Raw genomic sequence first — 25,117 nt, 5'->3', positions numbered from 1 at the left:
CCCTTTACATTTGTTTCCATTTCCGCCACTGCTGAAACACATGCTTTCTTTATGGACAGTTACAAGCATCCATACTCTCTCCAATTTGAATCAGAATGTCTGGTAATCAGTCCCCTGTATCAAAAGCTAGGGCGTTACAGCAATGAATGTGACATAGCAATGGGAGAATAGGAGTGGAAAGGTGCAGTGTTATAACAGTGATATAATGGTAACACACAACCGAAGGAGTTCAATGTTTAAAAGTATAGTTGGGGGTAAAAAAAGACAAATGTTATAATTCTCAAACACAGTAAAAACCTTTGCCCTCTGTGAGGCTCGAACTCACGACCTTCAGATTATGAGACTGACGCGCTGCCTACTGCGCTAAGAAGGCTCGATAGTGTTCAATCTATCACTTGGTGTTCAAGGTTTTTGTTTTGTGTGTTAATTATTGTTGGAGCTATATTTATTTTAGTTTTATTGATTTCAATTCCGTTATTATAGTCAAACTCAGCTCGGGGGAAATAACAAGTTTTACGTTTTTATGTTGTTCTGCATTTGCTTCATGATATGGAAGCTAGGCTTGTCATAGCAATATGGAACACGATTTAAAACACAATCTAAAAGCAGAAAAGTCGCTGTACTTAAATAACCAATACACATTTCTATTGAGAGTTGAATTCCGCTTAACAAAAAGTCGATCACAGCAAGATGTGCAAGACAGTTAGTTATGCTAATGCCCCTTCCCGTATCACCGCTAGAGGGCGCAAAGATCAGTTGTCAGCAATTCATACAATTTGAATAATGTTCATGTGGTCTGGATCTCCTAAAATCAGTGGCACGAAGACCATTGGGCATTGGCCCCCCTGCAAATTCCCCCAAATGACCCTCCCACGCCGAAATGTTTGGTTATGTTGTCTTGACCTGGCTGACCTACGGAGCACTGGCAGGGCAGGACAGGGCTATACAGTTAACAAAGTTCCTGCAAAAGCTAATAATACAGTGTGTCATTGTTAACCCCTGTATTCGTATGCATACATTTGTTGGCAATTGAAACCATGATGGGGTGTTAGTACTTGTATGTCGGGGGAGTGATTGGAAGGGTTGGTGGGCAGGGGACAGGCATAGGAGGGAGATTATGCCACAGAAAGCAGTTGAAAGTAATTTTGCTATAGAATTGCATTGCAGATTTAATTATTTTTGGCTGGAGAAAATAAAAAATGCCAATATTTTTAATTGAAAAATCGTGAGTCTCCCGCCTAAATTGAGAGGGTTGGGAAGTATGGGGACAGGAGACAGCTCAGTGTTATAGCAGTTCTTAAGTGTGTGATTTCATACTTGAAGAAGCTAGTTAACAGTTTGTAAAACTGAAGCTGCACCAGAAGAGCCTCATTAGAATGTTTAAAGAAGTTGGATGCCCCCACACAAGTGTTTGCCATTCCCCCAGTCTACCACTGGACTAGTGGGCAGCTACACAGGAAGGTGGTTCTGCTCTCTGCTGGACTGTAACAAGCGGTGGGTCTCAGGGAAGCTGGCGTTTAGTGGAACAAGAAATGGGTGCCAGAAATGAAGACGATGTGGGACAAGGATTGCTGGATCTCTACTGGACCAAAAGGTGAGTTCCAGAGCAGCCGTGTCTGTACTGGAACAATGGGGTGGGTCCTGTTGTGTGGGGTTTCGTGTAGGCCCTGAACAGGGTGGGTGAAAGAAACAACACAGTGCTGGAGTGCAGAGGACCTTCTTTATTCTACGCTGCTCGCGAACTGGAGCCGCACGTTCCTTCTCTCCCTAATGGGCATCAAGCACCTCTTGACCTATTGTTTGGCTCGCCGTGAAGCTTGCGCTGTAGGCAGTTCCTACTCGTCACGTTAACTCTAACAGTGCCAGGACACAACACCTTCTCCGGGTGAAATAAAGGGTCTTCTGAATGCATCACTCCTTCCCAATCAAATCTCAATTAGTTAGGTCTTTTGATGGACCAGACAGGTCGAGAATGTATGTTCAGCCCTACACTCTTCTCTTCTCCTTCGCCAAAAGTTATGACTTCACCAGACGATTCATGCACTTGTTCTCCTCCATCGAGATATTTCTTGAAGTGGGACACATTTTGTGTGATTCCGCTGTCAGGGGTTCTCGCTGTCACTATGGATCCTTTGACGCGTGTCACTGTCAGAGGCACAGGTGCAACAACACATCCAACTTTCGTTCTTGTCTCCGACAAACTAGCAGTAGATCACTGCCATGTATCACCGACCATGTGGCATGTCTTTTCTGATCAGCATATGCTTTCATGCCTTCTTTCCGAATGTGACCATTTGCCACCACTTCTCGATGCAGCTGCTCCTGTTTCGTCGGTAGATGAGGTAAGCTCATCCTCAATTCCCTTCCCAGCATCAGCTCTGCTGGGAATTTTCCAGAAGTAGTGTGCAGTGAGATTCTATAGTCTCTCAGCATGTTGTACAGACCATGATTTAGGGACATGAACCTCTGCTCATTTTGCTGAATTACTTTCTTGAGACTGCCCATGAACCTCTTGACCATGCCATTGGCCTGAGACCACAGAGGTGTTATTTTACTGTGGTGAACGCCCATGTAGCGCATGAATCGGGCACATTCTAGCCACTGAGTGTAGGCCCATTGTCCGACTTGAGGACTTTCAGAATCCTGGAAGCAGAAAAGATATTTTCCAGTTTAGGGATTACTGCAGCCACTGATGTAGACAAAGTCACCTGTATGATGGGGAATCGTGAGTTCATCCATCAGCAAAAGAAGGTACTTCCCGTCCTTGAGAAGCCCAAAGAACTCAATAGCCACTTCACTCCACATATGATCAGGAAGGTCAGACATTTGCAATGACTCAGGTTTCTCCAGCTTCATGGTGCTTTCACCACGCTAACTGGACGCACAGTGCGCACAACAAGGGGATCAAACCCAGGAAAACAAATGGTATGTTTAAGTTGATGCTTCGTTGAAACTACCTCCCCCCATGACCTTCGTGGGCTAGGTCAACAATTTGCTGTCGAAGTTCAAAGCATATTACCACAGGTGAGTCTATCATGACAAGTCCCTCAGCAGAGACGGATAGTTCATCTTTTACTTGCTTGAAGGCACATAGGCTGGGCCCTGATACTTTGCTGCCTTGATGATCCTCCAGAGGCATAGGGCTCCATCACTGTGAGTTATTTCACATTGCACAGCATGCCATCCTGTCGAGTATGTTCAATGATGACACAATTGGATACATGACCTGATGTTAGCATCTAAGTGAGAAAGTTGACATATTCCTCAGCCATGGAAGAACTTGTGCCTGGTCTGGCCGTGGGTTGCTTGGACATGAAGTCAGCAGGATTATATTATTTTTCTGGTTGAGATCGATACTAAAGTCATAATCCTGCAAGCAAAGACTCCACTGCTCTTTTCGAGGCAGCATGTTGCACCATGGATTCCCATATGCTGCATCAACGCCTGATGATCCGTAACAATTATTTTTGGTTTGCCAAATCCAAACATGTGAAAGTGCTCACAGGCCCATACCATAGCTATACCTTCCTTTTCTGGTTGAGAGTAGCTTCTTTCTATGTTAGAGAGACTCTTACTTGCGTAGCGACAACCGATCTCAGCGACTCCCACACAAGTTTAGTTTGCGCAACTATGTCCCCAAGCCCGTCAGGACTGGCATCAACAGTTACTTCAGTACATATGGACAGATCAAAGTATGCCACGTGTTCAGCAGAGGCAAAATCCAGTTTCATTTGTTGGAACACATCTTCACATTGAGACGACCATCAAAGTAACACTCCTGCTTAGTGAGTTCTCTTAGTGTCGTACTCATAGTTGCAAAACCCTGGATGTATCTGCTGCAGTAGCTGACAATGCCCAGAGGAGAACAGACATCATTGATCTCCCTGGGGGCCGAAATGTTTGAGATGGCTGTCACCTTTTACAGATCAGTCCTCATGCCTTATTGAGTTAATATATGCCCAAAGAACTTCAAGTGAGTCTTGTGCAATGCACAGTTTTCAGCAAAGTGTGTCAAGCCGACTGCCACTGGGTCAGTACACACTTGTGACAGAGCTCGATCATGTTGTTCTAGTGTGTACCCAAAGATCAAGATGTCGTCACTGTAATTGAAACAGATCGCGATGTGTCTGCAAACCTTGCAAATGCTTTCCTGAAAAATCTCAGAAGCTGGTGAGCTGCCTAAGATTAGTCGTTTTTATAGAAACAAACCGAAGTGTGTGGAGAAGGTTATGTATCTTGACAGCAAATTCAGTTTGATCTGATAATACCCCTTGTTGAGGTCGAGCTTTGAGGAGAATTGCACACCATTGAGTAGACTTATTATGTCATCAGGTACATCCCTGGATGCCTTTGTCTTCCAATAACCTTATCCGCTCGCCTCATGTCCACACACACACCCGTATGTGACTAGTCACACTCTTTCTTAGAACAGCCATGATAGGCGAAACCCACAGAGTGGGACCTGATACAGGTTTGCTAGTAAATAGTTAATTTCCTTCTCAACTTGAGACGAAAGATGAATGGGCATGCGTCAAGGATGTTGTGCTACTGGTAGTATGTATTCATCCATGTGCATATCACATAATGTGCAAATCATGTTACTGTTTTTTCACTTTTTTACTCTGAAACCCCGGCCCTACTGGTGTTACTGGGGGGCGCCCGTGGGAAGAGACATGGACAGAACAGGCTTGAATGAGATTTATTAGCTTGTAATCCAATCAGCAGCCTATCCTGCTAAACAAAGCTCTGCAGAGAACATAAGAGGCAAAACGAAGACATTTATCGAAGTGGGGATCCTCCAAAATGGTAATCCTTTTAGGGCTCTAGCTGTATAGTTTAATCTAAAGGTCCAGGTTCCAAGTCCCTGTTCCTGAGGCGGTTTTATTAATGGGAAGATATTATATTTTCCCTTTTAAATACAGAGACACAGAATTATTGCTTCACCTCTCATAAGCAATAACTATGATGTGCTTCCTGGTTTTCTCTCTTAATTTCCTTGTGATGTTTTAAATATTATTGTCAGAAATTAATTAGCAACACCTGCAGTTGTGTACACCATGCCATCAGCTACTATAATGGTCCTCTATACATTGCAAACATGATCTCTGTGATGCTGTTAAGAAGACATTGCCAATGATGTAGATCATTTTAAGGAATGTAATCAAAAGTTACTGAAAAGATTAAAACACAATTAATGCTGGGATTATTTAGTAGTAATATTCATTACTCCTAATCTTTCTCTTCCTCATCACAGTATTTACACCTGAGGCCACACCTCTGTTACAGGAACCATTGTTTCCAATTCGTATTACACAGTCCCTACTTTCCTGGATGTATCTATAATACCTCCTCTTACTCACAATTACACTTATGTTTGCAAGCCGGATCTTGTGTGCTTCCACTCCCAGGGTTGATTCTTCAGGACTTTGAGGGTGACCCAGTGGGTCATCAAGGAGGACACTGCTAACCACCTCTGGAGCCCATCCTGCAGAACGATAATATAGCTGATATTCCACACTGAATAGGGGCGATTATTACAATCATACAATCCTCACCTGGGAAGTTGTGTTGGCGTACAGATTTCTAATTATTTTCAGCAAATCAGGGCCAAAGATCCAAGAAAGATTATGTCAAGCAAAGGAAGTGCTGCTAATAGCACAAAGGATGGAAATGGCTTCCAAATGTTTGAATCAAGTAAACCAATGAGGATACAGTACACTAAGTGCAGGATATTGGGTATGAGAAAGAGAAGGGGAAGGCATCTGTGCTGTGAAGAAACAAGAGATTGTTCGCAAGGATTAAGGAGGCGGGCAGTTATCTGTGCAGTAGCACCTGGAACATATCAAGTGCTCGATGGGAGGACCACAACATCTGATTTCAGGCCCAAATAACCACACAGACTCAAAGAATATGGCAAAGTACTACTTTATTATCAGTTCAATAAAGTAGGGACATCTGGAAAGCATAACAAATCGAAGCTCACACACGCTCGAATACATTTCAATTACACAAAGGCTTTATACCTCAATACATGTCAGCTGTGATGTCATCCTATGTGTCAAATAGTAAAAAAACGATTGGGCGGAGGGATAGGTTAAGGAAGCCTATATAACTATAGCTTATTTAGGTGTTAGTAACATCATTGGCTGGCCTTTATCAAGTAGGCACGCCTCGAGCTACCCCTAACTACATATAATACAGATGATAGTAGAATAATAGCAGCTAATTGGCTTCTGTATGGTTCATCATCACATAGGCCATCCTGATTGATTGGCACTCTCTTCCAACCTTGGACATTCGGCTCATTAGCAGCAAGTAAGCAAAACAAAACCCAGGTGCAGGGAACAACGTCAAACAACTGCACACTTGGCCATTAGTCTACCATCTCTCATCAGTTAGGTCCTAAGCCAAGGCCTCTTCATTGTAGTCGACCTTGCTGACAGTTATCTTCTTCACAACCTTAAAGGGAGTGAAGGTACATTGCTACCTTTGTTTGGAGTGCTATGACTAGGCCTTGTTTTCTGATCTTGTACCATTTGTGAGGAGACCATGATTTTGCCCATCTTATCCTTCTATTTAGTGCTATTTAATTCAATTATACTGGGTGCTATTACTCTCCTTGGCCTCTGGAGATTTGGTTGCTCCGTATTGCATATGCTTTCTGCCTCTTTGACTGTCCAATACTTGGCACTCGCAAATGTTTACTCCTTTGCTTAATCTAAGAGAAATATGTCCTGCTTACATGGCTTATCCTCTTCGACTCTTTTTGTACCTTGCAGTTGCTTCTTGCTGTGACATCTTTGATCCTAAGCCAAACAAATAGTCTTTTTTCTTTCACAAATTTGGATTTCAGTGCCTGACAGCTCTGCAGCCTTGGTCTCTCTCCTTGGGGCTTTTGGCATACTATTATACGAAACCAATGTCCATCTTTTCATCATGGCTGCTTTACCTGCGTTATATTTCCTACATTTAGCAAGCGTCTATATGTCTCATCTACCTTGCATTTCTGCATATATACATCCACTGCATATCTTCCTACTTGTCTTCTCAGTATATATGATTTCTTTGTATTTGCATGTATGTTCAATTTGTTACTTTAGTCACATCTTTCTTTGAGTTTTCATATATTTCAGTGCGCTCTCATCTCTTCTCTTCATGATGTCACTTTACACCTGTCAGATTTTAATTATAGTTCTTCTTTGTCCAGTGGTGTCTGCAGACTTCCTTCACCACATCAGTTCGAGGGCACATTTGGTATGGTTGTCTGAGCGCATAACATCTTTCATATCTGTGGTCTGGTATTGGAACGATAGCAGGTGTCATGGTCAGTGCTTTCTTACTGTTCTTCCAATATGACGGAGGTGAGGGTATAGGGTCCATGAGTGACGTGTACATCTGCTTCTCTACATTCCACCCTCTGATCGAGTCCACAACCACCTCCTCAATCTTGTCCACTTTCTCTTCACACTGTGGTTTCTTCAGAATCCATATCTTTGTCACCCCCCTCAGGCCACCTGCATTCTTTATGTATTCATCCATATTCAAGGTCATATGGCAACCCTTTTAAGCACTTTGAAACACATTGTGTATAGGCGCTACATAAATAAAATATCATTACATATCATATCACTCCCCATACGGTTGATAGAATACCCAATGTCCCACATAGGTCTGATAATCCTTGGGGAAATAAAACATTGTTCATGAGGGTGGCAGAGGACTTCCTTTCAGGTACTCACACATGGTGCCTTCAGTCTGTGTGTGCTCATTAATCACAGCATTCACGTCGATCATTATGTTAATCCCAATAGCTTTCTTTGCTGTCTTCCTGCACTGTCCTATGATTATTCGTACAAGACAGAATGCTAGCAATACCAACACTGGTATTGCTCCCAGTAGTTTGAAGGCATTTTCCAGCCAGGTTGGAACCCATGAAAACAGAGACGAAAACCAGTCTTCATCTTCCGTTTCAACTACTTCTTCGTCCATGTTCATATGCAGAGTTGACAGCATAGTTATTGCTTCTGTCAGGGTTCCATTTTCTCCAACATGGGCAGGTTTGTAAGTACAGCAAGAAGGCCCGATCTTGGCACACACACCTCCTTCCATTGCTTTAATTAAGTCCAGGACATACCCATTCTGGAGGGGCATGAGTCTGATGGCCCTCAATCCTTCTCTAATAGCATTAAATAATTTTATTGTTGTGTTGATTGTCTGTAGCAATTCCCACCTGGTGATTTGTAACCATTTGGCATTCACTGCAGTTTGACTTCCTGGCATGAATATAGCTGTAAATATCACTGCCATTCTACTGAACAATATGTGCTCATCTGGAATGTCGTGGAATGCTTCTACTGATTTTGGTGAAACGTAGTTCTCTCTCTTCTGTCTGGTGATGTTGAGAGACCTCTTCTTCCTTTGGTGTGTATCCATTTTCGGAAAGCTGTCTATGTTGAGATCATTTTGGGGGATCACCAACACAGGGAAATGTATTATCACAATAGAACATATTCCTTCCCAACATTTAGGTAGCTTCTTATAAGCTTTAGATATACAAGCCCTATAGTGGTCCATTATTGCGGTAGTTCCTCCTGTCATTGCTGGTATATCAATTAGTTGCTGGCATCCTTTATTTTCTCCAACTTTGATCAGACCCCTGTTTCTAAAACAGAGTGTCGCGTTCTTCATGGGTAGTATGGATACAGGTCCTGTTTCATCTTCAATCCATGTTACTCATTTTGCATACTTGGCACTGTCTTTAAGACAGTCATCATTCACTATTTCCACTACCTAAACTGGTGCTCTCATCAGTAAGTGTGCACTGCATGCCAACATTCCTCCTTCCCATCCTGTACTGGTGGATACTTGTCCATATACCAATAGACAAGGTCTCTCCCAGCATCCTGGCAATCGTGGTGTTTACCAACCGTCTGCACAATTGAATCTCTTTTGTATTTGTATTTGTATTTGTATTTATTTTATTTGTATAGCACAGACCAGGACCGGAAGCTACCGGGCGCATTCCTTAAGGCAATGGTTACATAAGTTGCATACAGTGATAATATATCAAACAATAAATACGGCATAGAAATAGACATAGGTAGGTAGTACAACGATACATGGATTGTCAAGTAGTACTTCCTTACATAGGTTATTGCAACACGTTTTCAGAATGAAGCTTAGGCATTGGAGGAGGCGAGCCAACATTTGGCTCTATGTTTGAAAAGGTTGAGGGAGGGGAGGTTTCTGATAGTCAAGGGGACAGTATTCCACAGTTTGGCTGCCAGGACTGGGAAGCTAGAACCACCAGCTGTTTGGAGCTTGTATCTAGGTATCAGTAGGCTCTGGTTCAGGGTAGATCTAAGTGAGCGAACTGGAGTGTACAGCGTGAATCGTGAGGAGAGATAAGTGGGGGCCAGATTGTTCATGCATTTGTAGGTAAGGGCAAGCGATTTTAGTGAGATCCTTTGGGTGACTGACAACCAATGAAGGTTCTTCCTGGTATCCGAAATGTGTGCAGATCTGGGGATATTGAGGGCTGCCCTGATGGCTTTATTTTGTATGATTTGGAGCTTGTCTAGGTTACCCTGATTAGTGCCCTGGTACAATGCATTGCAATAGTCAAGTTTAGACATGACCAGGGTCCTAGCAAGGGTAGTGCAGTTGTGCGAGGAGAGGAAAGGGCAACATGCTGTGATCAGCTTGCAGGTATAGGCGGCGGTGGCCGCAACTGCATTAGTTTGTCTGTGAAGGGAGAGGGTGGAGTCGAGGTAGATTCCAAGCGTTTTTGTGTCTTTGGAGACTTTTATTGTATTTCCATCGATGTTAAAGGAACTGAACATAGGGTTCAGCTTGTTTAGTCTTTGCTGAGTACCTAGGATGAGGAGCTCTGTCTTGTCGTCATTGAGACAGAGCTCATGTTGGGCCATCCATGTTTGAATGACATGGTAAACATCATTCAAGGCTTTTGAGTCTAATGTGTAATCACCCGTGATGGGGATGAGTATCTGGGTGTCATCAGCATAATTTGTGTAGGTGACACCCAGATAGTCAAGCACATCAAATAAGGGTTTAGTAAATACATTGTAAAGGGTAGGGGATACACACGATCCTTGGGGGACTCCGCACGGGACTGGTGCAGGGTCAGCCGTGGAGGTGGGCGAGAATACCCTCATCTGTCTGTTATCCAGGAAGGATTGAATCCAGTTTGTGGCCATGTCGGAGAAGTGAGCTGCAGTTTTCAGGTGGTGACAGAGGATTTGGTGATTAACCAGATCAAAGGCAGCAGATAAGTCTAATAGTAGTAACAGGGCTAGTTTACCTTTGTCTTTGAGATCCTCAATTTGGGTCTTGAGATCGAGGAGGGCTTTCTCTGTACCGTGCTTCGGTCTGAAGCCGGATTGTCTTGTGCCTAGTAGGTTTTTTGATTCCAGATAGTTCTGTATCTGAAGATAGGCTGCTCTATCTAAGATCTTTAGCAGAAATGGGACCGTTGTGATGGGTCTATAATTGGTTGGAACCTTCGGGTCTAAGGTGGGTTTTTCTAGGAGAGGGATAACCCAAGCATCCTTTAGGTTATTGGGGACCACTCCCGATTGAAAGGAGGCGTTGATGAAAGAGGTGATAAAAGGAGCGAGGTCATGAGCCGACTCCTTAATGATCGGGGCTGGACAGGTGTCCCCTTGGCAGTTTGAGGGTTTTAAATTGCAGATGATTTTTTCAACCTCCAGAATGGTGAGTGGTGTGAAGCTGAACGGCACCGGGGAGTCAAGGGTTGTTATTTTAGGTGGCCTGGTATTGCTAAATGTAGGGGTGTGGAGGGTATTTTGTTTGGCGTTGATTTTGGATTGCAAGGTGGATATTTTGTTGAGAAGGGCATTTTGTATATTGTTGCACCAGGTGCTGTCCTTGGTGCACGTGTCCGGGGCAAGTGAGGGAGATTCTAGCTCTTTAAGGATTTTGAATAATTCTCTAGTGTTCGATTCTGCCTGGGATATTCGTGTGTTGTATGTCTCCTTTTTGGCTTGTAATATGGCCTCCTTGTAATTAAGAGAGGTGATTAGAAGGGAGGCTTTATTGGCAGCACTGGGGTGGCTTTTCCAAAGGGCTTCAGCCTTGCGCTTTTCTTTGCGCAGCGCGTTGAGCTGCGGGGTGAACCAGGTGTTCAGGTGGGACTGTTGTTTGGCTTTACGGATTTTTAGTGGAGCTAGGCTCTCAATGGCATTGGTCATTAGGCTGTTATAAGTGTCTACTAGGACAGTGGGGTCCTTATCCTTCTGCTGTGCAGCAAGAGTGTTCAAGCAAGGGAGGATAAGAGGAAGCAGTTTCTCCCTGGTGATATCTTTTTTATTTCTGGTAGGTATAGCGGGGGCTATGGTAGGTATGGGCTGGGGGTTGGTGGCTGGCAGGAGGAAGGTAATAACATGATGGTCCGACCAGGCGCAAGCATCATTAGAGGTGACATTGGTGTTACAGTTAAGGTCGGCTAGCCAGTCAAGCGTTCTTCCTTTGATGTGTGTAGGATCACGAATACGCTGCTGGAAGCCTAGGTTGGAGAGGGTGGTGTCTACTTCAGTGGCCATGTGGTCCTTGGGATCTGAGAGACCTAGGTTAAGGTCTCCTAGTAGCAGTATCTGAGAGTTGGGCTTGTTGTTAGTCGACAAGGTGGATGCAACCTCATCTGTGAATGAACCCAATGGGCCTGGAGGTCTGTATATAAGGTGGAGTGTTGCTGTATTGGTAGGAGAGAGCGATAGTTTCACTGAGAGAGATTCTGCAGAACTAAGTTGTATGAGGGGAGCAGCTTTCATAACGATTTTGTTGCTGTGAATAAAAGCGACTCCACCTCATTTCGACAAGTTGGAATGGCGGTCGTTTCTGATAATGGTATAACCCTTGGGTAGGGATAGAGCGAGGAGTGGGCCAGAGGCGTCATGTAACCCGGTTTCGGTAATAGCTAGGAAGTCAAGGTTCTGGACCGTGATGAGGTCAGCGATGTCAAGGGCGTGCGCCGTGAGGGATCTAGCATTGATAAGGGCTCCCTTGAGTGCTGCGATGGGTAAGGTGGATGGTGGAGGACTAGGCGTTGCGGTAGGGTTGGGCAGTGGAAGGGCAGAGCGATTGTGCAAAATACAAGGTGGTCTAGGCAGTCTAGTTCCAAGTCTGCTATTCCTTTGTTGTAGAGTACATGGGATGTTTGGAGTGGGTTTGGTAGCAAAGTGCTTGAGCCAGAGGGCTGGGTCATTGAGGTAAGGGTTCGATAGAGGCTCGGGATGGTAGAGCATGGTTGTTGGGCGAATAAGTAAGGTCTTAGTTTTACTTGCGCGGTGGCTGGCAGCAGTGCAGGCTGAAAGTCCTAGGAAGACTATGAATACAAGGTCAATGCTGGCACTGGTTCTTAGATGCATGTCGCAGCTTGTATTTCTCAGGGGACAGAGGATATAATTATATGGGTTCAGGACAAAGGGTATAAAGGAGTAGAGGTGGCACGACTAGGCAGCCAGCAGCAGTGTAACTCAGGTCAATAGGCACAGTACAGGGACATCTAGATGCGAAATGGCACAATTAGCCAGCTAACAGCAGTGCAAATCAGGTAAGTAGGCACAGTACAGGGACATCTAGATTCAAAATGGCGCAATTAAGCAGCCAGCAGCAGTGCAAATCAGGTCAATAGGCACAGTACAGGGACATCTAGATGCGAAATGGCACAATTAGGCAGCTAACAGCAGTGCAAATCAGGTAAGTAGGCACAGTACAGGGACATTAGATTCAAAATGGTGCAATTAAGCAGCCAGCAGCAGTGCAAATCAGGTCAATAGGCACAGTACGGGGACATCTAGATGCAAAATGGCACAATTAGGCAGCTAACAGCAGTGCAAATCAGGTAAGTATTCACAGTACAGGGACATCTAGATTGAAAATGGTGCAATTAAGCAGCCAGCAGCAGTGCAAATCAGGTCAATAGGCACAGTACAGGGACATCTAGATGCGAAATGGCACAATTAGGCAGCTAACAGCAGTGCAAATCAGGCAAGTAGGCACAGTACAGGGACATCTAGATTCAAAATGGTGCAATTAAGCAGCCAGCAGCAGTGCAAATCAGGTCAATAGGCACAGTGCAGGTACATCTAGATGCGAAATGGCGCAATTAGGCAGCTAACAGCAGTGCAAATCAGGTAAGTAGGCACAGTACAGGGACATCTAGATTCAAAATGGTGCAATTAAGCAGCCAGCAGCAGTGCAAATCAGGTCAATAGGCACAGTACAGGGACATCTAGATGCGAAATGGCACAATTAGGCAGCTAACAGCAGTGCAAATCAGGTAAGTAGGCACAGTACAGAGACATCTAGATTCAAAATGGCACAATTAAGCAGCCAGCAGCAGTGCAAATCAGGTCAATAGGCACAGTACAGGGACATCTAGATTCAAAATGGCGCAATTAAGCAGCCAGCAGCAGTGCAAATCAGGTAAATAGGCACAGTACAGGGACATCTAGATGCAAAATGGCACAGTTAGGCAGCTAACAGCAGTGCAAATCAGGTAAGTAGGCACAGTACAGTGACATCTAGATGCGAAATGGCACAGTTAGGCAGCTAACAGCAGTGCAAATCAGGTAAGTAGGCACAGTACAGGGACATCTAGATGCGAAATGGCGCAATTAGGCAGCTAACAGCAGTGCAAATCAGGTAAGTAGGCACAGTACAGAGACATCTAGATTCAAAATGGTGCAATTAAGCAGCCAGCAGCAGTGCAAATCAGGTCAATAGGCACAGTACAGGGACATCTAGATGCGAAATGGCACAATTAGGCAGCTAACAGCAGTGCAAATCAGGTAAGTAGGCACAGTACAGGGACATCTAGATTCAAAATGGCACAATTAAGCAGCCAGCAGCAGTGCAAATCAGGTCAATAGGCACAGTACAGGGACATCTAGATTCAAAATGGCGCAATTAAGCAGCCAGCAGCAGTGCAAATCAGGTAAATAGGCACAGTACAGGGACATCTAGATGCAAAATGGCACAGTTAGGCAGCTAACAGCAGTGCAAATCAGGTAAGTAGGCACAGTACAGTGACATCTAGATGCGAAATGGCACAGTTAGGCAGCTAACAGCAGTGCAAATCAGGTAAGTAGGCACAGTACAGGGACATCTAGATTCAAAATGGCACAATTAGGCAGCTAGAAGCAGTGCACCACAGTTTACTAGGCACAGTATAAAGGCATCTAGATACAAAATGGCATTAGACAGGCATTACAGAATATACTTGTAAATAAGGGGGATGTAAAGAAAGGTCTAAAGGAGAGGTGCAAGTAAGGGATGCACAGCGTTCAGCCGTAGGTGTAAAGGAAGTGGTCCATAATAGTTGTAGCTGCGGGTAAGTGGCAAGGGTGTCCAGCGAAGTTGATTCGGGAGGTGAAATGCTAGGTATCCGAGTGGCACGTTATAGGCATGGACAGCACACACACGTGCAGCCGTGCGGGGTGGCAGCGTTGGCTTACCTGGAGCAGAACGGGCAGAGTTCCTGGCCCCTGGCTCCTGTGGCTCCAAACAGGCACACAACAGGCCTTAGTATTAGTTTTGTTCAACAATCCTTATCTCTCCTCCAGACAAAGCACTAAGTGAGTATTTATTTATTTGTATGGTGCATTGTAAACAGGTGTTTCCAAGTGCCACAAGGCAAGATGGGGGAGGGGCGACATTGGAAAACAAAAAGAACACAAAAAACGATTTTATTGGCCCTGAAACAATTTTGCTGTGCAAGTGCATGACAAGGTGGTAAGTGCAAGGGGGAGGGGGTGGAGGTAGAAGTGCAGGAGTGGGGTACACCTAAGGTGGGGATGGGCAAGTGCTGTGCAAGCCAAGGTGGCAAGAGCCAGGGGAAGAGGGAGGAGGATGAGTGCAGTGGACAGGGAGGTCCAAGTTGGGCTAGACCGAGAAAGGCAGCCCAAGGGCAAGTTCTGGGAAAGGATGTTGGGCGAACTGGTAGTTGGTGGTCTTGCCCCTGTATGACTCTGAAGGGACCAGGCTCCAGTCACAACAGCAGATGGAGAGTTGGCATGGGAGGGGGTGGGGTAAGGAAGAGGAGAAAAGGAAAGTCTTGAGAAGTTTCCGGGACTTAAGAAGATCCAGCTCAAGTCTGAGGGGGGCTTCCAGAGGGAGGAGCCAGTCGCGGAAAGGGATATACCTCCCACTTGGAGAAATGTGTGTGATCTGCAGAGAGATGGAGCTAGTGGACTGAAGTACTCTGGCTGGTAGGTTTTTAGGGAGGGAAAGCTGGATTTAATGAGGTCCCAGGCCGCAGGCAGCCATGTGGATGATGCAAAGGGTCTTGAATTTGATCCTTGTGGTCACCGGGTGCCAGTAGAGAGATTTAAGGGCTGGAGAGATGCAGTCCCTGGGCTTTAGGCAAATGATAAGTCTTGCAGTCCTATTAAGGATTAGTTGAAAGGGGAGAAGGGAGGAAAGAGGCAGGATGAGGAAGAGGTTGTTGCAGTAGTATAGCCTAGAGAGAACCAGGGCTTTGGAGTCGTTGAGCTTCTGGGGGAAGGTGAGGAGCATTCTGGTCTTCCAACCTGGGTCTTTTCCCATCTTCTGTGTCTTTATGTAAGCGTCTTTGTATGGGAACATTCTCTTTGACATCCATCGTAGAGTTGCCCATTTCCCTTCAAATTGTCCTCTTGTCATGCATGCTGCTAGATGGTTGAGGCACTTCGCTTCATGTACAGGAAATTTCTCTTGCAATGAATGGTCTGGCTGTGCTCATGACATAAGGGATGAGAGAACATACATAGAAGCTCTCATCTGACGTTCTCCTCCCCACCTCACTCGTGTCTATACCACATGTTATTCTTTAAATGGCCCAAATTATAAAGATATGTATTTCTATCCTGACAATCTTCTTCAACATCCCTATTTACTTGGTTAATTTGTTTGGAAATCTCAGGGAAAATGTCACTCGTGCTTTTGTTAGGGATAGAAATAAAAGTCTCATTGCTAAACACTCCATTTGTATTATAGAATATCATTTGTCGAAATGCTATAATAATAGGGGGAAAAAACTAAACATTGTACAAAACATTGCCACAGAAAACAATGCAAACAAGTTAATTCATCTTACTGCATTATGTGTATCAACTAGTCTACTTTCTAACAATGTGTCTTTTATGAACTTGAAAATTCTAATTTTCTTTAATTCATTCGTATAGTTTCTGTCACCTATGTAAACCACAATTTTATTTAAAATAAATTGTAATATGATTGCAATAATGATTCTGAAAATAATAGGGCTGTTTTTAGGATTTCCGAAAAATGTTACATCAATGTGCTGTCTCACAAAAACTAGATAAGATCGGAGTATGTATATGAAAACAGAATACAGAAATGTGTGTAACGGTACAGGCAGCATAAAGAGCCATGTGCAGTCTTTGCGTTCTTTGTGTTTTTAATGCATTTTCTCTTTTAACCTTACTGGAACAGTTTTGTTGAACAGTGTAAAGTGGTGTTTGCTTCCCTTCAAACTTGGGAATAACTGAAAGTTCAAGTTGTTTTTTCTTCATCGGTTCTATGTTGGCTCTTGGTAGCCGATCTCGTGTCGTCTGCATTCGCAGAACTTCTTCTCTTGCTTCACTGTCAGTGGGTGCAGGAGGGTTGAGGGTCTATTCTTTGTAATGCTTTACATCATTCAATTGCAGTCAAGCTCTTCTTCCTTCAAGTTTCACAGCAGTGGGAGTGTCCCCTCTACTAGGTAGGGTCCCTGAAAGTGGGGTTTATTCCAAGTGCGGACAAAACTCCTATACGTACTTGGTCCCCTGTATACAAACAAGGTTGGTTTAGCAAGTCTATACGATCAACTGTTTGGCTGTCTTCATCAATCTTCTTCGATCCTTCCCTCCGGTGTCTGACCTGCTGGGAAATTAGAAACACTAGCGGTCATATTTGTCAAATAAACATGCATCTCATACCCTAATGATTTTGCTGCACTATGGACATCAGTTTTTATTCGAGTGGGAGGAGCACGGGGCACTCTCATGTGGCATCCAGTCACCAACTCATAAGGAGTCAGGTGGTGATCTGAGCCATGCTGGTTCCTCAGTGCAAACAATGCAAGGGGTAGGCAGTGTAACCATCCCTTCTTCAAAGTTATTTTAATCTTGGCTATCCTTTCTTTAAGGAGTCAGTTTAATTTCTCACAAACACCATTCACCTGTGGGTGATAGACAGATGAAAACCTGTGCTTTATGCCTAATAGAAGAGTTATCTGTATGAACATCTCATTTACAAAATGCAGGCCATTATCTGAACGAAGGACTTCGCACATACCCCATCTAGGAACACCTTACGTACGAGTAATTTGGCAGCACATTTGGCATCAGGGTGCATACATGGACATGCCTCAATCCATCTGGAAAAGGGACATACTACCGCTAAAATGTATGTGTAGCCATTGCATGTCTGCAGCATATCCACATAATCTATATGTAGATGTTGAAAAGGACAATTCGGTCTGGGTATTGCTACTCTCACTGTTCGCAAGGTATGCCCTGCTGTGAACCTCTGGAAAACAGTGCAGTTCACAATAAACTGTGTAATGTGTTCTAACAGATTTGGTGAAAACCAGTCTTCTGCAATCATGGCAGCAGGACTCTCTTGAGTTGTGTGCACGGGATAGTGAAGCTGATCCAGCGCAACTTACGATAATGCAAGAGGCATAACTGGCTTTCCAGTACTATCTTGTCTCCATATAGCCTCTGTGGGGGATAAAGAACACCCCTGTCTCTTCCATAAATCCTGCTCTTCCTGTGGAGCTGCTCCTTGCAGCTCAATTAACAGTACAATGGATAACATATTAAACCCTCTTTCATCAACATGCAGTGTTCTGAAATTTGCTTAACATCTTCTACTTCAAAATTAGAAATATTTGGAAAATGTGCTGCTCTTTTGGCCTCAACATCTGCAGCTTTCTTACCGCAGTAAATCATGTATGCCCTTTAGTATGAGCTGCACCTTTACCACTGCGATAGCCAATGGGTGTGTTAATACCTTAATGAGTTTGTCCAATAGCAGCGCATGTGGCAATGGTGTGCCATCTGCACAAAGGAAACCCCTCCTTTTCCAATGTGACAACCCTGCGTGAACGGTTGACATCACATATGCGGAGTCAAAGTACACTTACACTTCGTCAAATTTCTGGAGTGCGGGGATATGCGCCACTAATTCTGCAGCCTGTGCTGAGCAATGTGAAGGCAATCTTGCATTGGCCACTACTTCAAATTCGCCATTCTTTTTTAACTTCACTATTGCTGATCCAGTATGTCTTTCTCCTGTCATTTGGTACATTTTTGAAGCCACATCAATGAATAGAATTTCCCGCCCTCCGAGAGCATTTTCTCTAACATGATGAATATCATCATAGAACTCAGAATAAGTTGTGCAGTCATGTACATAGCCTTCCTTCCCTACTGGTTCTTCTATGAATGTCGGTGGATTCACTACTCTACATCTAACAACTTTGATTGCTGGATTTGAGATAATCACTTCGTACCCTGGCGCTCTTTGTGTAGTCAATGCACTTTTAGGTTTCTCCAAAATGGAGACTAAGAAATGCTCGACAAATAGCGTCATTGAACACATCATTGTAATACTTGCACCTTTGTCAATCGCGAAAGCAGCAGCAGCTAATGCTTGTGCGCAAGGGTAATGCCCTTTGACTACTGGGTCTAAAATCCCACTATAATAGGCTAATGGTTTATGTCCATGTCCTAATGTCGTTTTCTGTGTGATTACTGCTGTCATCACTTCTCCGTTTGAATGTGAGAATAAATAAAACGCCTCATTGTAGTCTGGAATCCCTAACACAGGGGCTGTACAAATCAGCCTTTTTAATTCTTCAAATTCTTCAGTCATCTCATCTGACCATGTTATTTTATTTTTACATATCTGTGCTTCCTTGAGTCCTTTTAAAAGTGTTTGCATACATGTACTGTAATCAAAAACCCAGGCCCTGCAATAATTACATAGGCCTAAACATGGTTCCATTTCACTCACTGTCTCAGGTGTTGGAGTTTTCATCATCGCATCTGCTCTCTCAGGTGTCACTTTTCTCCCATCTTGATAGATCAGTTGTCCTATGTACAGGACCTCTTCCTGGCAATATCGTAGTTTCTCTTTGTCCGCTTTGCATCCTTTCTCTTCTAGTATTGTCATTAGTCGAATTGAATCTTCTCTAAATCTTTCTTCTGACTCACTGCACAATTATTTTGCTCTCGAGTTGTACGATACCTTGGTCCATCTGAAGAACCCTACTAAAGATCGATGGGGACTCACAGTACCCGTAAGGCAATATTCTATGTTTCCAGCGCTGGTTTCTTTACAAATACTAAGTCAAATCTTGTGAGTCTTCATGAAGGGGAATTGAAAAGAAAGTGTTTTTAAAATCTCTGTAAAATATTTGGCTTTAGATGGGATGTTACACAATATTGTAGATGGATTTGAAACCGGTCAGAAAACTCTGCTTCAACAATATTGTTTAGAGGGCATAGATCCTGAATACATGTCCACGACCCTCCTGTTGATTTGTTCACCGGGTACACATCTGTGTTACATGGGGATTCTGATGTCACCATTATTCCCTGCTGTATTAAAGTGGAAATTGTTTCAAATATACCTTCATCTGTTTCTCTGAACATGGGGTACTGATTCACTCATGGCACAATTGCTCCTGGTTTGAGTTTTATTTTAACTGCTCCTCCTCCAATCAATAGACCCAGGTCATATGGACTGCAGGTCCATAAGATGCTTGGAACCTTTTCTAAATCTTCCTGGAAAAATTATGGTTTCTTTTTTACCGATGCCATTCTCTGTGGTATCTCCCTATTTTCAACTTGAATCCAATAAGTAAGACTTCTAAAAGATACTAATTCATCATCTGAATAATGCTCTTTGAACAGTTCTTCATCTGTCAAGTCTGATAATCTGTATCCTTCCCCAAGAGCTATTACTGCTGTCCATCCTCTTCCCTCATCTTCTGTCCCATGAACAACCACTCTTTCCTCTCTTACCATGGCTGCTTCTAGTTCTAAGGGGTTAGCCTGTCCTTCCTCACCATCCATAGGTATTTCTGGACTAAACAAAAATATGTCAGGTATTCTCAACAACATTACCTACCAGTCTAGGAAGCCATGTCAACAAAATATTTACTCTGTACAGAAATACTTCTGGTTCTAGAGGAAGCTTTTGTTATGCCTTTTGGCCTGTAAATACTACTATAAACTCTCTTACATTTATGTAGTGTATTCCTGGAGTGGAACACATTATCCCTTTGTCAGTGAAAGAGATCATCATTTTAAGTACTGTCATCAAATCACGTCAGAATATGTTAACTGGTGTCTGCCGAGAATACAATAGTGGCATAGATATGTCATGTTCTCCTACAGAAAGTGGTAATTCATCAGTAAGAGCAACTAAACTCATAGACCCAGAGAATTCCTGTGCATTCATGGAAATGCCAGCCATTGCATACTTTCTCTCTCAAACACAGGAGCGGGTTGCTCCTGGGTCTGCAATGAACAAAAATGTCTTGCCTGCTATTGTTACCCTGACCCTCGGTTCCTCTTGTGGGTCTGGTGTCACAGTTAGTACTGAACACATGAGGTTGCTTTGTGGGCTTTCCTATTGTGGGTATGAATTCCTCCCTGTACCCGTAAAAGGATCCCCTCCTACTACTTTCACACTCCCTAACGTGGGTATGTGTACTTATTGGACTCCTGTATTCATATTAATTGTGGTACTGTCTGAGTCTACTGCTGTTGTGTCTGTTCTTGTTGTGTTTACATAACTTGCTTGCTGTGGTTGCCCCTGTGGCATCTGTGGCTACAACAAGATACCTGTGTTTGCTGTATTTGCGGCACACACTTGTCTGATACTGTGCGCGATCTTGGGCATAATACTCCTGCGGTTCTCTATTATACTTTGGAAAATAGCCCACCCCCCCATTTCAAATTTTCTTATCCATTTGTGGCCACAAAATATATTGTGGTCGTTTTCCCCCTTTTTATAATAACGGGAATTGTATAAATCCTGGTCTGCAGTCGGAACCACGTACACTTCTTGTCTTTCAGGTGGAGCTAGTTTCAGCCGTTAGCCTTCTCCCTGGTAATGATCCTAATCTACTTACTCTTGCTCTGACACATTTTCCACAGCTCCTAAACAGATTTTCTGTAACTTCTTCCCTGAGTATGCAGCATGTAAATATGTTGTCATGTGTTGCAGTACTGTTCTCGATAGTGAACCTTCTTGAGGCCAAGTCATGAGCATTTTGTCGGCCATGCCTTTCACCCACTCAGCATATTTCTTAATCTTAGGTGTGTATCTCAGTAATGTTTTGCATAGGCATAAAAGGGAAGTGTCCACCATAACAAGTCATTTTTAACTGTCATTATTACCGTTTCTTTGATATTCTGTTATTACTGTAATTAATTACAACACAACAATCAATTTGGGCAAGCATCATCAATCGCTGCCCATTTCCAAACAATTTTCCAAACAATTTCCAAGCTTACACAATAATATTCATTTACTTCTTTGTTTATGGTTCTGTCAATTCTTACTATCCTGTTTTTATTCTTGATAATCCAAGAATCATATTTTACTCTCCCTCCTATGATTGATTGGTGCCAATTACTTGTTTTTAAGGTCTTTTAATCAATCAAATGTATTACTATTGTTCTATAGTTTCAGGCTACAACTTATACTATCACAACTAATACAAAACACGTCAACTTTTTACACAAATATTTTCACAACCCCAACAAAATGTGCACCATAATGTTTACAATCGTTTTCTATACCTATCCAGTAAAAGTATCTCATCTCAATTTTACTCAATTTCAGAGTGTGTTGTGCATCCTGTAAAGACTGGAAGGGGGTATATGTACTCCTAACCTCTATATGGCAGAGTAGAACCATAGAGCACCCCAGCCAAGGTTCTCCATTTGGTAGCTTGGATGAACAACAAGGCTTAAGCTCTTAGGAGGTGATGCAGGCTGGTTCTTAAGTGCACTGTAGTCCCCAAGTCCCCACAAATAAATGTCCACACACTATGTCATGTGCTAACACAGTTCTTTATATAAAAATAAGGTTCAATATATATACACAATTAATAACAGACTTTGTACTTTGGCAAATCTAATATGGCAACTATTTACAATCTCTATGTGTTACCACACTTAAATATTGACACCTTTAAAATGCACCAACTGCTGACAGTTTCTAATGGCATACAAATCAAACAGTAATGTGCATCAGCATAGGACATAGGAAGGAAGTTAGGTTAAACAATGGCAGAATGGTTCTCTTGCTACTAAGACACAGTTCTGTGTGAGGATCCCCCAACCTGGGCAACCTGTAATAAAGTGCATTAACAAGCCCTGTCCATTAATGTTTAAATAGTCTTGTTTCCTGGTCAAAATGTTCCACTACCCCAACATACCTGAGTTAGCAGAGTTTCTTTGATGGTTCATCGACAGATCCCTTGAGGGTGGACTCCCTTTAAAGCCGGAGCCACAGGACGTTGAGATTCCTCGAAGAAATGTGAACACTAGCGTCTAGATTGAAGCTTTGATCTTCTCGTTGCTCGTTCGAGGACGTCCTGGGAAGATGAGTCATGCCGTGCACCTCAATGCAAAGAGTTTGGTACCGCAAAGAAGACTTGATGAAGAACGTAGGACTGGCAGTGGGTGTCGAGGGTCGGCGTCAGATGTTGGCGTCAGCGATTGGGACTCGACCACGGCTGGACTTTGGATCTTCACTTGTTAGCGTCTTTGTGGAATTTGGGTGGCAGGAAACCCACCGACGGATTCTCTTTGATTCGTCAATGACCTCGACTTTCTCCGGCGGGACAAAGCGGTTAACAATGATGGCAAGGGAGTCCTTTGTTTCAATGTTCTTAGGCAAAAGGTGGAGTGGCGCGGCTCCAGTCGTCGAGCATCACAGCGTCAAGCTGTCCCTGTTTCAGGGCAACATGACTCGACCGGCTTCCAGCGGTTATGGCGATCCTCTGAACCCCGGTCGACGTCAATGCACTTTGACGGCCTTGATGTCCGGGTGCTTCACTTCTCCGGTCAACAGCCTTTCGGGACTGGCTTCCTGGGTGACTCGGTGAAGGTCAGCTTTTGCACGATGTTCGCTCATAGCTCGGGGAGAGGTCTCCTAGCCAGGTCGTCTGTCGGATCAGTCCTCGACAGATTCAACAGCTTTTGGATCGGGTCGAAGAAAGCAGCAGCAATTCTTCTTCTCCCAGATGGGCTTCAAGAATAGGCAGCTACAAGTTTTAACTTCAACTTCTGAACAATTTTGTAATTGAGAGATCCCCATATACACAGATCCGTCCCTCAGTCACACTGCTGAGTCAAGCTCGGTCAGCCTATCAGTCAGAAGGGCAATCATGCAGGCAGGCAGCCAATCAGGCTCACAGTACATTCAGGCCAATCACTTCCACCCAGACACCCATAACAAGGAATGTGGATTGGGGCAAGCACCCAGCCCTTCAGCACACCACTGCATTCATGTCAGTTTTCGGCATGGCTGTCTCATTCTTTGTGTCACGCACACAGATACCAGACACCCATAACATGAAATGCATATTGGTCACACACACCATTCACCCAAGTCCCACCCGAAGGGTGTACCCACAGCATACAGTCACTGGGAAGGATCCAGCCAGTCTGGCCAGGACTTCCCTACAATACCATATATGGTTCTTCCACCCACAGCCAGTCAGGGGAAGGGACAAAGTCAGGGCATCCCAGGACCTTGGGAAAACAAGGTAATAGGTAATTGAAACCAAGAGGACACAGGGGCTATCTTGTCTCCTATCAGGAATCCACTGATTCATATTGCCGGGTATGGATATCCCATAATGGAGGATACTCAGAGAACCTGTCAAATTCAGCATGGAGCTTGTGCCAGCGCATACCCTGCTCTGTGGGCCATACAAAGGTGCCCAAAAACATACACTAGTGGTACAGGGTTGTACCCCCACCCATGGGTGGCATAAGGGTATCCGAAGGGTCTCTGTTCACCACAACCAAAAAGGGGAAGAGCTGCACTTCCAGGAGTCCCACATGGACTCCTGTGCAGAAAACCACACAGAACACACATGTTAAGGGAGTACAGGACAAAGACATGGAGGTCCTGTCCCTCCAATGCATTTCCAGCATCACACATCCTTCTTTGGCTTAGCTGCAGGAATCGTTTAAAATATACTCTGTTATGGAGTTTGATGCAATCCCTTCTATTCTCCTCGAGATTAGGAAACAGTGTATCTCTCATTAATTAAATCCTGTTTCGTTCCCCCACTATATGTACATACAAAGACAATGCGATCCCTCCCCTTTTATTTGCCACTTTCCATGCTTCTACTTACGTCCGTTGTTCATTTCTAGACTTTGAGTATTGACTCTTCCTCAACTGACCACTTCACCTTCTGTCAGCTGGGGTACCTGTGGGGAACGGACAGGAAATTCTTTAAAGGGGCACCTTGTCTCTGGTTACACGTGTTATTTTCTCCCACTCCACAGCAAACTCTGCTGTCTTCCGGCTGATGTTGGAAGTCATCAAGTATCTGAGGGTCTGGGTCTGGATCTGGATCTAGAACCATCCGCACTGCTACCAAAATGTTCAGTAGCATCTGGAGCGTATCAAGTGCTAGATGGGATTACAGCAAAACTGATTTCAGGCCCAAATGACCAGACACACTCAAAGAATATCACAAAGTACTTCTTTATTATCAGTTCGATAAAGTAGGGAAATCTGACGAGCATAACAAATCGAAGCTCACAAACTCTCAAATGCATTTCAGTTACACAAGGGCTTAATACCATAATATACGCCGGCTATGACGTCATCCTACATGGCAAATAGTAAAAACCTATCGGGCGGAGAGATAGGTTAAGGGAACATATATACCCATAGCTTATTTAAGAGTTAGTAATATCATTGGCTGCCCTTTATCAAGTAGGCACACCTCGAGCTACCTCTAACTACGTGTAATAGTAGGTAATAGAAGAATAGCAGCAGAGGAATATGCCTTTCTGGTCTTGCACTAGCTGTGAGTAGACCA

General features: G+C 43.9%; 1 non-coding gene across 1 annotated transcript; it reads right to left on the bottom strand.

The window, feature by feature from the left end:
- Window positions 1–300: 300 nt before the first annotated feature.
- Window positions 301–373, bottom strand: TRNAM-CAU (transfer RNA methionine (anticodon CAU)). The gene has a single exon. It is a non-coding gene; the product is annotated as a tRNA-Met (tRNA).
- Window positions 374–25,117: the final 24,744 nt, after the last annotated feature.

Source organism: Ambystoma mexicanum (genome assembly GCF_040938575.1).
Source record: "Ambystoma mexicanum isolate Mex_15411 chromosome 12 unlocalized genomic scaffold, UKY_AmexF1_1 Mex_chr12_unloc.2, whole genome shotgun sequence".
Taxonomy (NCBI): Eukaryota; Metazoa; Chordata; class Amphibia; order Caudata; family Ambystomatidae; genus Ambystoma; species Ambystoma mexicanum.
The sequence above is the reverse complement of the archived record's forward strand: the minus strand, read 5'-3'. Positions and strand labels throughout refer to the sequence as shown.